At 41.0% G+C, this 17,162-nt stretch overlaps 1 protein-coding gene and 1 pseudogene across 5 annotated transcripts in view; both read left to right on the top strand.

The window, feature by feature from the left end:
• wdr7 (WD repeat domain 7) overlaps positions 1 to 17,162 on the top strand; it is a 657,873-nt gene that overhangs the window by 384,347 nt on the left and 256,364 nt on the right. The gene's annotated exons all lie outside the window — the stretch shown is intronic.
• LOC140482661 (small nuclear ribonucleoprotein G pseudogene) lies at positions 9,088 to 9,252 on the top strand (annotated as a pseudogene).

Genomic DNA, 17,162 nt, shown 5'->3' with positions numbered 1-17,162 from the left:
CCAATATTGGACAAAGGACAGCACTCTGAAAGTAGTGATTTCCAATAAGCCTGTTGGGCTATAGCCTGGTGTCATGTGACTTCTGACTTTGTCAATGTACCACAGCTGTCTTCCATTGCAGCATCTATCATTCTGACCAGTGGAAGCTTTTCTGCTGATTCTCATTGACTTCAGTTTTGCTAAGTTTCTGTAATGCCACACTTTGTCAAATAGTGTCATGCAGTCATCCTCTTCTCCTTTCTTGAGTTCAACTATTTAGTCCAAGTTTGAACCAAAGCTATAACAACGTCAGCCTAAACTCCAAACTGAGCATCAGTGAGCAGAATATTGTTGAGTAGGTGCTGTTTGACAGCACTGTTGAGGATACCTTCCATTCCTTTGCTGTTGATTAAGAGTAATCCTCTTAAGAATAGAGAAGTAATTAGTCAAGAAGAATTGTCCTGCTTTTTGTGCACAAGGTACAGCTAGGCAAATTTCTACATTACCAGGTAACTGCTGGAACAGCTTGGCTAGGGGTGCAACTAGTTCTAGAGCACAAGTCTTCAGACTTATTGCCAGAAAGCTGTCAAGACCCATTTCAGTTGCAATATCCACTGCCTTTTGCCAATTCTTGATATTTTGTAGAGTCAATAAAATTGGCTGAAAACTGGCTTTTGTGATGCTGGGGTCCCTGGTTGAACCAAAATGGATTGTCCATGCAGCACCTCTGGCTGAAGATGAATTTCACTGCTTCAGGCTTTCCTTTTGCACTGACGTGCTGGGCTTCCAAATAATTTAGGATTGGAATATATGTGAAACCTCTCTTCTGGGGAATTGTTTAATAATCTACCATCATTCATAATTAGATGTGGCAGGACTGAATAGCTTACATCAGCTCTGTTGGTTGAGGGATTGCTTAGATTGGCCAATCACTTGCTGCTTATGCTCCATGACCTTGCCATCCAAATTGTGGGTGCTGGTAGTGGTGATACTAGGTGGGGATGGTCTAGGTGGTAATCAGCAGAAGGTTTCCTTGCATAGTTGATGGAATGCCATCAAATTTTGTGTAGCCTGGATTCATGTTTAAGGACTCCCAGAACAATTCCCCAAATTTTTTCCAACTATCTTATCATTGCAACACTATCTCTGGTGGATGTGTCCTGTTTGTTGGAGAGAATATACTGAGGGATTACGATTGCGGTGTTTGGGGCGTAGTCTTTCTCACAGAATCAAACATTATAAACAGTGTCAGGTTTTTGTTTGACCAATCTGTGGGACAGCTTTCCCAATCCCAAAATCCCCAGATCTTATTAAGAGTACTTTGCAAGGTCAACAGATTTCATGGTGCTTGCCCAGTAACTGTGGTTTTTGTGCAGCTTTTTTGATTTTCTTTCCATTCCTCACCCAATGTTGTCATTTCCAGTGTCAATTCTGCTGGTTTGTCCAGTTTAATTCCTTTTATTAGATTTTGCAGTGGTCAGATATAACTAAGTGGCTTGCTAGACTATTTCAGAGACTATTTATGAGTCAACCCGTATTGCTGTGGGTCTGGAGTCCCATGTTGGATGAATCAGGTGAGGGCAGCAGCTTTTCCTTTCCGATCCCCAGAGCATTATCCTGGGTTACTTGTCTATTGATAAGCAGGCAGAAATGCACTGGTATTATCTGGTCAACGAATAAGGCGATGATGCTTTTATTGAAATGATACTTGTGGGGGCTGGCTCACACCAGAAGTATCATTAATACAATAAATAATGTTATTTATCTTATTTTCTACTTGGGACCTCTGCACCTTCTGGACATAATATCAAGCTCAATAATTTTAGGGTCTGAGCACCTTCTCCCGTCTCCTTCCCCCAGCCTCCATACACCAGGCGTTGTCATCGCATGGCCTGCAACCGCAAACAACCCATTGTTAGCCATAGAATTAGCAGCTATTTGTTCTCCCAGGCTGACTCTCACCTATTCTTTTTATTGCCCAACTTTTTTTTTCTCTCTCTGTGGGCTCCATCTTCACTTATTGTTTACTCTTCTCTCCCTTTCACCCCACCCCCCCAAACCTTTCCTTAGCATATATACCAATCTTTTCCTACCTACAGTTAGTTTTGAAGAAGGGTCACTGGACCTGAAATGTTAACTCTGATTTCTCTCTACAGAGGCTGCTGAATCTGTTGAGTTTTTCCAGCAATTTCTGATTCCATTTCTGATTTCCAGCATCTGCAGATTTTTGTTTATTTTTTGTTTTACGTTATTTCTCTCCTCAGGGAAGATTACTATGGAACATGTTACATTACAGTGGGTTTGGGATCTTTTACTATGTTTGGGTATACTTATCTTTCTTGGACTCACGGAAATAAACAATCTGAATTAAAAGTAATAGGAGAAGTGATAGTTAGTTTGCAAAAATTTTCACCCCAACATTTCACGCATCTGCTTGTGTTATTTCAGTAATGTGAACAAATTTGGTATAAATTTGCACCATTCAGGGACTGAGTTCGGTAACAGAGAACACTGATAATCTGGTTATCAGATTGGAAACGTCTATGCATAGTGTTGTCACAAATGAGCAGTCGAGTTGATAATCTGGAGTACAAAAAATCATTTTCTGTTCTCAGCATTGTATACAGAAATGGATAAATCTAAAGGCAGCCATTGAATATTTTGGAAATTGTGTCTCAAAGATCCTGATGGTTGCCCAGCAACTGTAGTTTTTGTGCAGCTCTTTTGATTTTCATTCCCTTCGTCAGCCAAGCAATATAAAAATTGAATTTCAGCGAAATATTCTTGTAAAATGAGATGCAATGAAATGGTGGCTCAGTGGTTAGCAATGCTGCCTCATAGCAACAGACAGCCTGGTTCGCTTCCTGCCTCAGGTGAGTTTGCACATTCTCCCCCTGTCTGCGTGGGTTTCCTCCAGGTGCTTCAATTTTCTCCCACCATCCAAAAATGTGCAGGTCAGGTGAATTGGCCATGATAAATTGCCCATAGTGTTAGGTGCATTAGTCAGGGATAAATATCAGGGAGGGGAATGGGTCTGGGTGGGTTACTCATCGGAGGGTCGATATGGACTTGTTGGGCCGGAGAGCCTGTTTCCGTACTGTAGGGAATCTTAAAAAAAATGGATTGTATAAAAAATATACATTTTCAGATTTGGGGCACAACTGCATTCTCACACTCATTGTGAGCACTTGCTTGTACACAAACAAACACATGTTTGATTTTTCTCTGTCTTCCACTTGTCTATGCAGTGACCTAGACATATGGCCACACAACATCCATTTCCCAGTAGCTAAATGGCCTTCTCCGTGTTCTTTATGGAATGCCAACACCCAGGTTATTTACAAGCTGGAATTGACTGTAATTCACAAGCTGATAAAGCTCAATAAATGACTTGTAAAGCCCTGAAACAAACATGGGTTCTTTTTCTCACAGCAGCAGTTTTCAGGCTAACCTAGGTATATGTGCAGTCTAACAAGCAGACCTTAGGGAAACAACAAACAAAATAAGATTTCATTTTTTCAAAATTATTTCATTCCTGGGATGTGGACATTGCTGGCTTGGACACATTTATTGTGTGTCCCACATTGCCATTGACAAGGTGGTGGTTAGATATTATCTTAAACCTCTTCAGTGCATTTATTGTGGTAATCCATGATGCTGTTAAGGAGGGAATTCCAGGATTTTGACCCATTGTTACTGAAGGAAAGGTATATAATTTCAAGTCAGGATGATGAATGGCTTGGAGAAGATCTTGCAAGTGGTGGCGTTTGCATGTTTCTGCCGCCCTTATCCTTCTAGATGGAAATGGCTGTGAATTTGCAAAGTGCTGTCTGGGGATCTTCGACAAATTTGTACAGTGCATTTTGTAGATGGTACACACTGCTGCTGCTGAGCGTTAATGGTGGAGTGACTGAATGTTTGTAGATGTGGTACCAGTCAAGTGGGTTGCTTTGTCCCGAGTGGTGTAAAGTTTCTTGAGTGTTGTTGGAGCTACAGTCATCCAGCTAAGTGGGGAGTATTTCATCACACTCCTAACATGTGTCTTGTAGATGCTGGACAAGCTATGGGAGTCAGGAGGTGAGTTATTCACTGCAGAGTTCTTAGTCTCTGACCTACACTTGTAACCACTATATTTATTTGGAAATTCTGTTCAGTTACTGGCCTGTTCTGAAATTGGGAGCTGGCAGGAGCAGGAACACTTCTGCTGTCTTCATGTTCAAAGAATGCAGATGGTGCTGCCTAGTGTTGACTCACCCTGCTTGCAAGTGCCATCACTACTGCTTCCCTCTGGCTGCTTATGTGTTCCTGAACCAAGGTGTTTCCTCATTACCTATTGCCACTTCTGATTCAATGTCCTTGCCTCAATCTGTTGCTCCTTGCTTCTCATTAATCACTTAACTGGAGGCCATAGTTGGCATTGCAGTAGCCTAATTTTCATTCCATTTTGCCTTGCTTAAATTTAAAATATTGGTTTATGATTTCTCTCTCTTCCTCTTTCAGTAACAACCAGTAATTTTAAAACGTGAGCTACCTTATCATCCTATATTTTAAAAGCATGTGCAAGTGTGATTTAATTTTTAGATAAGCACTGAATTCCGAAGAAAGTTTTGGAAGCATATAAATTCACTAGTAAATTCAGTTCAGCCTTGGACTGAGTACTTGCATTTGCTCAGTAAGAAAGATCTAATCCTTTAATTTTGCAAACCTAATGTACCTTAATATGAACTGTAATTTGTATTTAGCATGTAAATAAAATTAGCAGTTTAAATTTCTGTAGTTCTGTGCTTTGAGCAGATTCTTTTCCAAGCAGTGAATTGAAGAAGCAGTCTAATTAAGAAGTGGTTGAAGCTGGATCCTCACTAACTGAGTGAGCCTTTACACGAAACATATATATGAGTAAACAACTCAGTGTGACTTAGTGCTTCAGTGCAATTTGTTTTTGAGTTGAGCATCCCCGGAAGTGTGACTTGCAACAAAGTGCTGGGCATTTATCCTTAAGACTTCATCTTTGAATAATAGTGTACCAGAATCGAGCACCTCAGGAGTTCAACAGATAAAGGAGGAAGGTGTTGGTTGCTTTTGCCTAAACATAGCAGCTGATTCATGGGTAATATTGGTGAATATTTCTATTTTTTAAACTAGAAATAACATTCTTCAGTTTTGTTTCAGGCCCTTAGACTTTTTATCCCCTTTGAAAAAAAAATGATGTGTTAGGTATAGAATTGAAACCAGTACATAAAAACAAAATGAAAAATGCAAAAAAGTGTACAGTGTAGCAATTCTTCAAGAGTTAAGAGCAGGAATACTGAAGTGATTTAATAAATAAACAAAATGAAATGTTAGAGTTGATAGATTGAGTGATGTTTTGCAGCTCCAGCATGTAGGTGCTGCTGGATGCTAAGGTGATCCACATTGAACACATCTGTAACAAGTGGTTGCAGCTGAGTAACTACAGATCTGAGCTAAGGAGCTGGAGTCAGAACCTATGGACACTGCATGGCATTGGGTGGGCAAATGTTATTTGAACACTTTGCTCCAGGAGGCGGTTACATCCCTTAGATTAAGTAATCATGCTCAGGATGTGATTGTAGGCAAGCGAGATATGGGGATCCAAAAGTTAGCTCATGAATAACCTCTGTCTGTACAATTATCCAATGATAATGATATTCTTGCAAGCTGTGTAGAGAAAAATGGGAACTGCGGAGAGGATGTGCAAACAGACTATGACATCTTGGCATGGGGGGGGCCATTCAAGAGGTGGGAGGAAGTAGGAACGTAGCAGTAGGGGTAGTTACAACAGTGGGGATAGATGGTCTTCTCTACAAACGTGAGCATGAGTCTGAAAGGCAATGTTGACTAGCTGGTGCCAGGGTGAAGGACATCTCTTGTGGGCTGGGGAGGGATCCAATTGTTGTCATCCATATTGAAGCTAATGACATTGATTTGTCTGGAAAAGATGTTCTCCTGAAAGATTTTGAACAGTTAGAAGTTAAAGCAGGACCTCCAAGGTAACAGAAACTTGGTTTTATAAACCTCTATAAGGCTACCCCTCAATCCCCAATAAGCCAATGTAAAAGCATCCCAGCTTATCCAGCCTTTCCTGAAAATTCAAACCCTCTAATTGCTTTGAGCATAATTTTGGCAGAGAGGTAACACGTATTCCAACAAGTCCTGATGAACCTATCCCAACAGTCACCACATCAGAGGTCAGATCAGTTTTCCTTCATGTGAATCCAAAGAAGTGATGGGACCAGATGGAGTACCAGGCAGTGCACTCTCATCAACTGGCAGAGGTCTTCTCAGACATCTTCAACCTCTCCCTGCAGCAGGCCACTGTCCCTGCCTGTTTCAAGAGGGCCAACATCATCCCTGTGCCTAAGAAGGCTCATGCAGCATGTCTCAATGACTACCGCCCAGTGGCCCTACCTCTGGTGGTCATGAAGTGCTTTGAAAGGCTGGTCATGAAATTAATCAACTCCAGCCTCCCCACTAGTCTTGACCCATTCCAGTTTGCCTATCGGATCAACAGATCCATGTCAGATGCCATATCACTTGCCCTTCACTCCTCCCTAGAACATCTTGACACCCAGAACAGCTACATAAGAATCCTACTGATTGACTACAGTTCAGCCTTCAGCACTATTATCCCCTCGAGACTAGTATCTCGGGCTAAGCCGCACACTCTGCAACTGGATACTTAGTTTCCTGACTCTCAGGCCACAATCAGTGAAGACTGGGGACAATATTTCATCCTCAGTAACACTCAACACTCGAGCGCCCCAGGGGTGCGCACTCAGCCCTCTACTGTACTCACTGTATATCATGACTGCATCGCCAAATACCAGACTAATGCCATTTACAAGTTCACTGATGACACTACTATAGTCGGTTGATGGCGACGAACCAGACTACAGACGGGAGATGGAAGACCTGGAAAAATGGTCCACTGAGATCAACCTAGCTCTCAATGCCAGCAAAACTAAGGAACTTATTATTGACTTTCGGCGGGATGTTACGCGTGACCCCCTACACATTAACAGCACAGAGTGGAGAGTGTCAAGCTCCTGGGTTTGGTCATCCACAACAAGCTTTCTTGGACTCTTCACGTGAACACACAGGTTACAAAGGCCCAACAATGTCTCTTCTTCCTGAGGTAGCTGAGGAAATTTGGCATGACAGCAAATACCCTTGCCAACGTTTACAGGTGGGCCATGGAGAGCATTCTGTCTGAATGTATCACTACCTGGTATGGCAACTGTACCATTCAAGATTGGAGATGGTTACAGAGAGTGATAAACTCGGCCTGGACAATCACAAAGGCCAACCTCTCATCTATAGAATTTATCTAGCAGGCCCGCTGTCAAGGAAAGGATGCCAGCATTGTCAAAGATCCATCCCACCCTCCAATGTTTTTCTACAGCCTCTACCATCGGAGAGAAGGTACAGAAGCCTGAACACATGCACCTGCCAGTTTTGTAACAGTTTCTAACCTACTGTTGTTAGAATACTGAGTGGACTCTCAAACTCTTAACATTCGCCTGTACCTGTGTTTTTGTTTTTGCTGCTGCTTATCTATTATTTACTTAGCTATGCTACTTAACTATGTGGTAAAAACAATGACTGCAGATGCTGGAAACCAGATTCTGGATTAGTGGTGCTGGAAGAGCACAGCAGTTCAGGCAGCATCCAATACTTAACGATGTGATCTGCCTGTATTGCTCGCAGACAAAGCTTTTCACAGTGCCTCGATACACGTGACAATAAATTCAATACAATATCTCCAATTTAATAATATCCTTTCTATAGCTGGGTGACCAGAGTTAGACACAGTGCCCTCACTAATATTGTGTACAATCTCAACATGATGTACCAACTCCTGTGCTCACTGATCTGAGCAATGAAGGCAAACATGCTAAATGCCTTCTTACCCTGTCTACCTGTGATGCAGCTTTCAATGGGCTATGTACCTGAACCCCTAGGTCTTTCTGTTCAACAACACTATCTACAGCCCAATTACAGCCCTATCTACAATTAACTCTATAAGTCCTGCCCTTGTTTATCTTACAAAAGTGCAATACCTCGAATTTATCCAAATTAAAAATTAAAATTCATCTGCCACTCCTCAGGCCAATGGCCCAAATGATCAAGATCCTGAGATAACATTCTTCACTGTTGTAGAAGTAGCCATGTAGCTTAAAAGAAACATCGGTCAAAGCTGGGGAGATAAGGGTAAAATTTGAAAGCAATTGTTTTTTACTTAAATTGCGTAGTGTTTGTAACAAAATTAATTAATTAGCAGTCCAAATTGAGACCGATGGGCATATAGTCATAGAGATGTACAGCATGGAAACAGACCCTTCGGTCCAACCCGTCCATGCCGACCAGATATCCCAACCCAATCTCGTCCCACCTGCCAGCACCCGGCCCATATCCCTCCAAACCCTTCCTATTCATATACCCATCCAGATGCCTCTTAAATATTGCAATTGTACCAGCCTCCACCACTTCCTCTGGCAGCTCATTCCATACCCGTACCACCCTCTGCGTGAAAACGTTGCCCCTTGGGTCTCTTTTATATCTTTCCCCTCTCACCCTAAACCTATGCCCTCTAGTTCTGGACTCCCTGACCCCAGGGAAAAGACTTTGTCTATTTATCCTATCCATGCCCCTCATAATTTTGTAAACCTCTATAAGGTCACAAGGAGACCGTGTGAGCGGCACGGTGGCACAGTGGTTAGCACTGTTGCCTCACAGCGCCAGAGACCCGGGTTCAATTCCTGCCTCAGGCGACTGACTGTGTGGAGTTTGCACGTTCTCCCCGTGTCTGCGTGGGTTTCCTCCGGGTGCTCCGGTTTCCTCCCACAATCCAAAGATGTGCAGGTCAGGTGAATTGGCCATGCTAAATTGCCCGTAGTGTTAGGTAAGGGGTAGATGTAGGGGTATGGGTGGGTTGCGCTTCGGCAGGGCGGTGTGGACTTGTTGGGCCGAAGGGCCTGTTTCCACACTGTAAGTAATCTAATTCACAGAGATCAAAGCGAAAGGTCCAGAGAAACAGAAAATGCTGGCCCCACCATTAGCACCATGAGCAAAGTGCAATTCAAGCTCAAGAAATTCATGGACAAGAAAGTGCTACTCATACTGACTGGGGGAAGGCATGTACAAGGAATTCTGCATAGCTTCGACCCTTTCATGAATCTTGTGATGGGTAAGAACAACAGCGACATGGTTATTATTCAAGGGAACAGCATTAGAATGCTGGAAGACTTGGAATAAGATTAGTGAAAACAACATTACTGTGAAAACAAGCTAGTTGATGAAGGAGAGACACTCCAAAAGCTTGTACTTCCAAGTAAACCTGTTCAACTCTAACCTGGTGTTTTGTGATTTTTCATTTTTTACTGTGAAAAGATGACACAAATCTCTCCACATATAATTATTGTGAGCTGTGTAGTGTTTGTCCTTAGTTTTTATGGTCGTAGACAGTAATTTGTTTAAAGTTGATACAGCGCAGCCTAACTAATTTGTGAGTACTTCATAATTTTGTACTAGGATGAACTACAAGGCATCAAATCTGCCGTTCTATGAAAATAAACTAAACAAAGGGCAAAGTGAACATCGTCCATTGAGAACACAAGGTTTAGGAAATAATGGAGTGTGAGGTAATGCCAGAGAAGTTGAATTAATATTTTGCACCAGTAACCACAGTAAAGAATACTAATAGAATTTCAAAAATTCTTAGCAATCAAAGGGCTAAACATGAGAAGGAAATAAACATGATTATCACCAGTAATAGTTCTAGGGAACTCATGGGCTGATAACGAATACACCCATAGATATGATGATTTGCATCCTACAATGTTAAAGGAGGTAGCCATAGACTTTGTGGATGCACTGTAATAATCTTTCAAGAATCCTTAAATTCTAGAAATTTCTCAGAGGATTGGAAAACTACCAATGTGATACAAAAACAGGAAGTGCTGGAGAAAGTTAGCAGCTCTGACATCATCCCTGGAGAGATCAGAATAAAATTAATGTTTCAAGTCCAATATGATTCTTCTTAGGAATGCCAAAGTTTTGAAGTTCTGAAGAAGAGGTCATATTGGACTCAAAGTATTAACTCTATTCCTATTTCATCTCTAAGCTTAACACCTGTAATTGGACAAATGTTGGTCTGTTATGAAGATTGTAACAGCATAGCATTTCCTAATGCATGAAATAGGAGAAAGTGAGGACTGCAGATACTGGAGATCAGAGCTGAAAATGTGTTGCTGGAAAAGCACAGCAGGTCAGGCAGCATCCAAGGAACAGGAGGATCGATGTTTTGGGCATGAGCCCGAAGAAGGCTCCTGAAGAAGGGCTCATGCCTGAAACGTCGATTCTCCTGCTCCTTGGATACTGCCTGACCTGCTGCGCTTTTCCAGCAACACATTTTCAGCTCTAATGCATGAAATATTCAGCATTGCTTCACAAAGCGGATACATTTATCAGAGTTCTTTGATGAGGTAACAAGCAGGGTAGATATCAGGGAACCGGTAGATATAATACATTTGGATAAACACAAAGAACATAAGCGCCTTAATCAGATAAGAGCCCATGCTATTGGGGAATAGTCTATTGGCATGATTTGAGGACTGGCTAGAAGGCTAAGAGTTGAGATAAAGAAGGAATTTTCAGGATAGTATCCATAACAAGTGAAGTGAGAGCACAATTATTGCTGGGATCAAAATTATTTACAGTGTATATTAATAACTTGGATGAGGGAAAGGAATGTATTGTAGCCAAGTTTAGGATGACATAAAACTTAGTGGGAAGGCCAATGGTGAGGGTGACACAAAAAGCCAGCAGAGGAATATAGGCAGGTTGGATGTAGGCAAATACTTGACAAATGGAATGTGATGTGGGAAAATGTAAGGTTGTATACGTTGACAGGAAAAACAGTCAAATTTAATGATATTTAAATTGGAAGATACTACAGAAAACTGCAACATAGAGCATTCATAAATCACAACATGCCAGCAACTCAGATTAGCCCTTATTTTAAATGGAATGCAGTATACAAATAGAGAGAACTTGCTAAAACTACACAGCACGTGTCAGACCAAACCTTGAATACTGTAAACAGTTTTGATTTTATTATCGAAGGAAAGATATGCTGGTATTGGAGGAAGTCCAGAGAAGGTTCACTTGTTTGATTTCAGGTATGGAGAGATTTCCTATGAGGAAGGGTAAGTAGGTTGTGCTTGTACTCATGAGATTTTAGAAGAATGGGAGATCTTATTAAAACGTGTAAGATTCTGAGCGGGCTTGACAAGATACATGTTGAGAAGCATTCTCCCCTTGTGAGAGAGTATCGGACCAGAGAACAGATCAGTGTAAGCAGCTGCACATTTAAGATGGATGACAATATTGTTTCTCAGTGGCGAGTGAATCAGTGAAACTCTTTACCACAGAGGCTGTCAAGGCTGGGTCATTAATTGTATTTAAGACTAAGATCGACAGAAATTTATCAATAAGAGTAGCTATGGCTATAAAGATAAGGGAGGAAAGTGGAGTAGAGGGTTATCAGATCAGCTGTGATCTCGGTGAATAGTGGAGCAGATTTGATGGGCCAATGTGAGAAAGTGAGGACTGCAGATGCTGGAGATCCGAGTCAAGAGTGTGGTGCTGGAAAAGGACAGCAGGTCAGGCAGCATCATAGGAGCAGGAGAATCGACATTTCGGGGATAAGCCTGATGAAGGGCTTCCTGATGAAGTGCTTATGCCTGAAATGTCGAATCTCCTGCTCCTCGGATGCTGCCTGGCCTTGATGGGCTACTTCTCTTCCCACATCTTTTGGCCTAAATTAGTAGATATTCTTAAAAGACAAAGTCTCTCCATGACACATTTATGCGCAGCAATATTTTTACACCTCTCATGGAATGTGAGCGGAATGTTATAGCCAATCACAAGTTGCTCTTTAGAAGGTGGTGGTGTGCTGCATTCTTGAACCACTGCAGTCCATTTGGTGTAAGTGCACCCATAATGCTGTTAAGGAGGAAGTTCCAAGATATTGACCCAGTGACACTGAAGGAATGTTGATGTATTTTCAAGTCAGGGTGGTGAGTGGCTTGGTAGGGAATTTGCATTAAAAAGTATTAAAGTAGAAGAAATTGCTGACTCCGATCAATGGAAAATGAGCATCCAATGAACTGGAGAGCTATACAAAAAAAATGCCAAAATGCAAAGATTGCATGAAAATGTTGCAAGGGTATCAAAGTGAATATAACATTACAAAGATATTTTCTGAGAAGAAATCTTTCAGTGGAGAACCCACCATCTGAGGTGAAGTAAGAATGTTAAATATGACAAAATATAATTGTGCAAAAGTGGGTGGTCAGAAGATTAGAGTATTAAAAGAACACTCTGCATGATGGCTCAGTGGTTAGTACTGTTGCTTCACAGCGCAAGGGACCCTGACTCATTTCCCACCTTGGGCGACTGTCTGTGTGGAGTTTGAACATGCTCTCTGTGTTTGCGTGGGTTTTCTCTGGGTGCTCTCCCACAGTCCAAAGATGTGCAGGTCTGGTGAATTGGCCATGCTAAATTGCCTATAGTGTTAGGTGCATTAGTCAGGGGTAAATGTAGGGTAGGATAGGGGGATGGGTCTGGGTGGGTTACTCTTCAGAGGGTCAAAGGCCTCTTTCCATACTGTAGGGAATCTAATTTAATAACAGTGAAGAATGATTAAAAGAATAGTCAGGTGAGAAAAATTAGGAAAAAAAATCAAAGAAGTTGTTTTATTGACAGACAAATAGGACAAATAGCCTATTCCTGCTTCTATGTCTTATGGATGCCATTAATATCTAGAAATCTGTGCACCCAGTGACTGATTTGATGTGACTCCTTGGAGTAGAGGATTTCAATATGTAAGGCCACTTTCAGATTGCATTGGCTCTGCTGTTTGAATCATATCCATGCTTGGCATAGACAATTAATTTGATTTTTTTGATTTGGTTTATCATTGTTGCATGTATCTAAGTACAGTGAAAAGTTTTTTTGTTTTGTGTGCAGTACACATCCTTGCAGAGCACTGGTGTTGAGGATTGTCATAGAGGAGGTGCTGTTGCATATCTTCACTGATGGTGGTCTGCGAGTCAAAAGGTTGAGAATCCAATTGCAAAGGGTGGAACAGAGATGTAGGACTCAGTTTGGAGATTATTTTTGTTGGGATTATAGTGTTGTAGGTGGAGTTGTAGTCAAAAAATAGAAGCCTGATATAGGTAGCCTTTATTATCCAGATGTTACAGGGACGAGTGTAGGATTAGGGATATGGCGTCTGCCGTGGACCTGTTGAACCAGTAGGCAAATTGGAAGGGATCAAGTGATATGAGCCATGACTAACCTCTGAAAGTAATTCATAAATATGGAGGTCAGAGCCACCAAGCGGTAGTCATTGAGACATGGTTGCATGTATTTTCTTTGGTACTGGGATGATCGTTGTCTTCCTGAAGCAGATGGGGACTTCCGATTATAGCAAGGAGAAGATAAAGATGTCAGCAATTAGTCCTGCCAGCTCATCCACACATGATTGAGTGCATGGCTGGGAACTCTAACTGGGTCAGTCACTTTCCAGGGTTCACCCTCAAGAAGGCTGGTCTAAGGTCTGCAGCAGTGACTGAATGAATAGGTGCGTCCGAGACTGTCGAGACAGGTGACACTGTTTCACCAACCATCTGTTCGAACTGAGCATAAAAAGCATTGAACGCATCAGGGAGGGATGTATTTTTGTTCACTAATGTGTACCGCTTCATTGTTTAACCCATTATGTCGTGTAGACCTTGCCAAGGGCACAGAGTGTTGGTAAGTTAGTTTAGATCTCTAACTTAGTCTGGTAATGCCTCTTGGCATTTCTAATGGCCATAAGGAAGTCATATCTAGATTTCCTGTAAAGGTCTGACTTGAACATTGCATGCCTGGTTTTCAGTACGTAATGAATTTCTCAGTTCATCCATGGTTTCCAGTTGGGGAACGAACAGATTGATATCCAAACCTTGCATCACTTATGCCCTAAATATTCCAAGTTATCAGTCATCCTGGGTCATAAATGGTATCATGAAGGAAAGATCTGTTATTGAAGAATTAGATTTTGCCTCCTGAGTGTGCAGGCAAATAACTTACGACATTCCAAGATGCTAGCTGGATAAAAAGCAGGAAATTACATCCAGGAAACATAACCATTCTCGTGCTGAAAAGCTGAGTGGTTTTAAAAGCTGTTGTCAACAGCATCTCCTGGAGGTCCTTAAGTTTTGCAATGTTTCAAACAACGTTGGTTTAATCGATATAGCAGAATATGTCTGTTATCCTCAGCTTCAAATCCCAACTTCCATTTACGTATTAAAACCTTGTCACTGATATCAATATCTTCAATTTCAGAACAAAACTGTACATTCCAAAAACTCCAACTGCTTGTGAGTCATTATTTTGCAAACATTTAAAGAACTTGCATTGCATTTGCACTGTTTCTCATAAATATACTGTCAAAATAATGTATTCTTATTGGCTAAGTAGGTAATACAAATGAATTGTTCATTTTTTGTGTAATATTTGACATGTCTACCTTATTGAAATAAACTCCATAAAATTCCAGCCATGACATAGGAAAGAATACAACCAATAAAACTCAATAGATAAATGAAGCAAACAAATGGTTGACATTGCCTTTTATAATCATTGGCCGGCATTGAGCTTCCTATTGTGCGTGTAGCAATTCACTACTGTTACATGCAAAGCTTTCTTTTACACTCTGATTGGTACTAACAAAATTCTATACAAATGCATATGCTGACCATGGTTGGCTCATGCCATTAATCTTTGTTGACCTTACAAATGGTTCATGAGCTATTTAATTACAAAATGATGCCACCTACTGAACTTCTCATTAGTGATTCACCAAATGGCACCTACAATATGGGTCATGTACCTTCTTATTGGGAAATAACAACCATTTAAAATTCAACCACTTAAAGTGCTGCCATGTCTTAAAAAGCTGTTTAGTTAAATTTCAGGTGGCAGGCTGATATAAACGCTCTCTCAAATTGTAATGCCTCCTATCATAACAGTAAGCCATGTTGCAAAGTTACTCCATATACTGGTCACATCTTCATATGATCTTTTGATTTGACTGCCCTGTCGTATTTTAGATTAGCTAACTGAAAAGTACATTGGAATATAAATGACTTTTTTTTAAATGTAGCATGACCTACTTTAAATGAATTGACTTTTGGTACTTTGAACAGCACAAAGCTATTAGTGCAGTGTAATGAAATAGTATCAAAGCATTGTGACCTTTTGGGATTGGAGTATAGTATGTGCTATACAGCATATGTTTCCAATTCTTGCATTTTATTCTTTGTATAGAGGCCATGGTGAGCTGTACTCACCATGCTATATTCAAATTGTGTAACTAACAACTCGCTATCAATCACGTTGCATTGTACTTTGATTGTCAGATCAGAATAGGAAAGAGTAGCTATAAAATGAAGCTTTGACTAAGAGCCCCTCTGAAAAGATATTTCAAATTCTGTTCATTAACCAGATGTTTCTAAATGTTGTACATGCAGCCTCGATTAGTTCTTATTTATGACTTGTACCTCAAACTCTACAAGTAAACCTCCAAATTGTTTTGAAGTTTCACACAAAATGGCGATTTATAGGATGGATATGTGTGAAAGCTGTGTATTTCAGTGAAAGCCATGTTTCAAGAATAATTGCAGCAGAATTTCTGTAACTGTGTAATTATGCAAATTAACTTAACTGCAACAGTGTTTCTCTATTTGCTTGCTAAGCCATTGTTGGCAGATTGAAAATTACTAAAAACTCCTCGGATGCTGCCTGAACTGCTGTGCTTTTCCAGCACCTCTAATCCAGAATCTGGTTTCCAGCATCTGCAGTCATTGTTTTTACCTATATAATTGTTGAGGATAAATATGAAGTTCAGGGTCTCTTTTGTGTGCTATTTAAGTAGACTGGACACCTATGAAACCTGATTATCTGTTTGCCCAAAACTAGATTTGGTACATGAATTTTAAATACGATGTAAGTGTGTCTTATTGCATAGTTTGAGCTATCTTGAATGGTTACCTTTGCTCGTCCTGCAGATAAAATACGTGTGTACTCGAGTAGTAGTCTACCTCACGCAAAAGTTTATCCCCATTTTTGGCCAAATAATCTGGAATTTTCCATTTAATCTCATGTAAAGGTCGACCCTAGTTCTTCACTGGACAATTGACATTTTGGGCATAAGTCCTTTACTAATCCAGAAACTTGGCTCATGATCAGGAGACTTGGGTTCACATCATGCCTCCTTAGATGTCAGAATTTGAATTCAATTAAAAATCTGGAATTAACAGTCTAATAATGACCATAAATCCGGTTGATTGTCAGAAGAGGTGTAGTGGACAGCAAAGAAGGTTAACTCAGATTACAAAAGGATCTTGATCAGATAGGCCAATAGGCTGAGGAGTGGCAGATGGAGTTTAATTTAGATTAAGGTCCTAGGGAGTGTTGCTGAACAAAGAGACCTTGGAATGCAGGTTCATAGCTCCTTGAAAGTAGAGTCGCAGGTAGATAGGATAGTGAAGAAGACGTTTGGTTTGGTATGCTTTCCTTTATTCATCAGAGCATTGAGTATAGGAGTTGGGAGGTCATGTTGTGACTGTACAGGATGTTTGTTAGTTCACTTTTGGAATAGTGCATACAATTCTAGTCTCCTTCCTATCAGAAGGATGTTGTGAAACTTGAAAGGCTTCAGAAAAGACTTACAAGGATGTTGCCAGGGTTGGAGGATTTGAGCTAAAGGGAGAGGTTGAATAGGTTGGGGCTGTTTTCCCTGGAGCATCAGAGGCATGACCTCATAAAATCATGAGGGGCATGGATAGGATAAATAGACAAAGTTTTTTCCCTGGGTTGGGGGAGTCCACAACTAGAGGGCATAGGTTTAAGGTGAGAGGGAAAAGATATAAAAGAGATCTAAGGGGCAACTTTTTTCACACACAGGGTGGTGCATGTATGGAAAGAGCTGCCAGAGGAAGTGGTGGAGGCTGGTACAATTGCAACATTTAAAAGGCATCTGGATGGGTATATGAATAGGAAGGATTTGGAGGGATATGGGCCAAGTGCTGGCAAATGGGACTACATTAGGTTGG

Source organism: Chiloscyllium punctatum, chromosome 1 (genome assembly GCF_047496795.1).
Source record: "Chiloscyllium punctatum isolate Juve2018m chromosome 1, sChiPun1.3, whole genome shotgun sequence".
NCBI lineage: Eukaryota > Metazoa > Chordata > Chondrichthyes > Orectolobiformes > Hemiscylliidae > Chiloscyllium > Chiloscyllium punctatum.
Note: the sequence above shows the minus strand (reverse complement) of the source record. Positions and strands in the feature narration are given on the sequence as shown.